Below are 2751 nucleotides of genomic sequence, written 5' to 3'. Positions count from 1 at the left end.
AATCTATAAATGTAACTCACCATATAAACAGAAGCAAAAAAAAAAAAAACAAAAACAAAAACAAACATATGGTTCTCTCAATAGACGCAGAAAAAGCATTTGACAAAATTCAACACCCTTTTATATAAGACTGCTTAACAAAATAGGCATAGACAGGACTTACCTAAAAATGATACAAGCCATATATGACAAACCCACAACCAACATTATACTGAATGGGGAAAAATTGAAAGCATTCCCACTTATAACCAGAACAAGGCAAGGTTGCCCACTATCTCCATTTCTATTCAACATAGTGCTAGAAGTCCTTGCTACAGCAATCAGACAAGAGAGTGGAATTAAGGGCATCCAAATGGGACCAGAAGAGATCAAACTTTCATTCTTTGCTGATGACATGATATTATACCTAGAAAACCCCAAGGATTCACCCAAGAGACTCCTTGAATTAATAAATGAATTTAGTAAAGTCTCAGGATACAAAATCAATACACACAAATCAGAGGCATTCATATATGCCAACAATGGTACAAGTGAGAACCAAATCAAAGACTGAATTCCATTCAAAATAGCAACAAACAAAATGAAGTACCTAGAAATATATTTAACTAAGAAGGTAAAAGACCTCTACAGGGAGAACTATGGAACACTTAAGGAGATAGCAGAGGATGTAAACAGGTGGAAGAGCATACCATGCTCATGAGTCAGCAGAATCAACATTGTTAAAATGTCTATACTACCCAAAGTGACCTACAGAGTCAATACATTCCCTATTAAAATACCATCATCATTTTTCACGGATATAGAAAAAATAATTTTACGCTTCATATGGACCAGGGACGACCCCATATAGCAAAAGCAATCCTAGGCAATAAAAACAAAATGGGAGGTATCAATTTACTAGACTTCAAACTATACTACAAGGCTATAGTAATTAAAATAGCTTGAGACTGGCACAAGAACAGGGACAGTGATCAGTGGAACAGAACAGAGAACCCAGATATAAAACCATCCTCATATAGCCATCTAATCTTTGACAAAGCAGACAAAAGCATACGCCAGGGAAAAGAATCCTTATTCAATAAATGGTGCTGGAAAAACTGGATAGCCACATGTAGAAGACTAAAAAAAGACACACACCTTTCACCTCTCACAAGTATCAACTCACGCTGGGTAACACACTTGAACCTTAGGTGTGAAACTATTCGAATTCTAGAAAAAAATATTGGAAATATTCTTCTAGACATTGGCCTAGGCAAAGAATTTATGAAGAAGACCCGAAGGCAATCACAGCAAAAACAAAAATAAATAAATGAGACCTGATAAAACTTAAAAGCTTCTGCACAGCCAAAGAAACTGTCAAGAGAGCAAGCAGACAGACAACCTACCCAATGGGAGAAAATTTTTGCAAGCTACACATCAGATAAAGGGCTGATAACTAGAATCTATTTAGAACTCAGGAAAATCAGCCAGAAAAAATCAAACAACCCTATCAAAAAGTGGGCAAAGGACACGAACAGAAACTTTTCAAAAGACAGAATAATGGACAACAAACATATGAAAAAATGTTCAACATCCCTAATCATATGGGAAATGCAAATCAAAACCACAATGAGATATCACTTATCTCCAGTGAGAATGGCCCTTATTAACAAGTCCCAAAACAGTAAATATTGGCATGGATGTGGATAAATAGGAACACTCCTACATTTCTGGTAGGACTGCAAACTAGGTCAACCTCTGTGGAAAGCAATATGGAGATACCTTAAAGCTATACAAGTAGATCTACCATTTGATCCAGCAATCCCATTACTGGGCATCTACCCAAAAGAACAAAAGTCACTCTATGAAAAAGACACGTGCACTCGAATGTTTATAGTAGCATAATACACAATTGCAAAGATGTGGAAACAACCCAAGTGTCCATCAATACATGAGTGGATTAATAAAATGTGGTATATGTATACCATGGAGTACTATTCAGCTATACAAAACAACGGTGATATAGCATAGAACCTCTTGCATATTCCTGGATAGAGATGGAACCCATTCTATTAAGTGAAGTATCCCAACAATGGAAAAGTAAGCACCACATGTACTCACCAGCAAGTTAGTATTAACTGATCAAGATATAAGTTGACATATAGGAATAACATCTATCGAGTGTCGGGCAGGTGGCAGGGAGGGAACGGGTATATGCATACATAAGGAGTGTGATGCGCACCAGCTGGGGGATGGACATGCTGGAAGCTCTGACTCAAGGAGGGAGGGGGGCAAGGGAAATATACATAACCTTAACATTTGTACCCCCATAATATGCTGGAAAAAGTAAAAAGAAAAAAATGTTAAAAAAAGATAGCACAGATAGAAATTTGCACATGATTAGTCAGTTAGGTTTAAAATAAGATTGTTCAAATCAAGTAACAGGGTTTTAGGATAGCACACTCCACTATATTTTTTTCTTTAAGTGTACTTTTGAATAATTTATCATCTACGCTATATTTTTTCATATGTCATATTAAGATTCCACCTTGTTCCTAGAAAGTTATAAAACTAGTTATAAAAATTCTATACTAATTGTCCCTTCAAAAATACATTATGAACTTAATAAAAATAGGAGATAGATGGCATTCAAAGTATCTGATATAAGGGCAACACAGCCTTTAAAAATATCAGAAAATTGCAATTAGTGTGACAATCTTAAGCTTGCAGGTACTAGGCAATTTTAGGTGCAATGACACATTTCTGTTTCCA

This window comes from Microcebus murinus, chromosome X (genome assembly GCF_040939455.1).
Source record: "Microcebus murinus isolate Inina chromosome X, M.murinus_Inina_mat1.0, whole genome shotgun sequence".
Taxonomy (NCBI): domain Eukaryota; kingdom Metazoa; phylum Chordata; class Mammalia; order Primates; family Cheirogaleidae; genus Microcebus; species Microcebus murinus.
Note: the sequence above shows the minus strand (reverse complement) of the source record.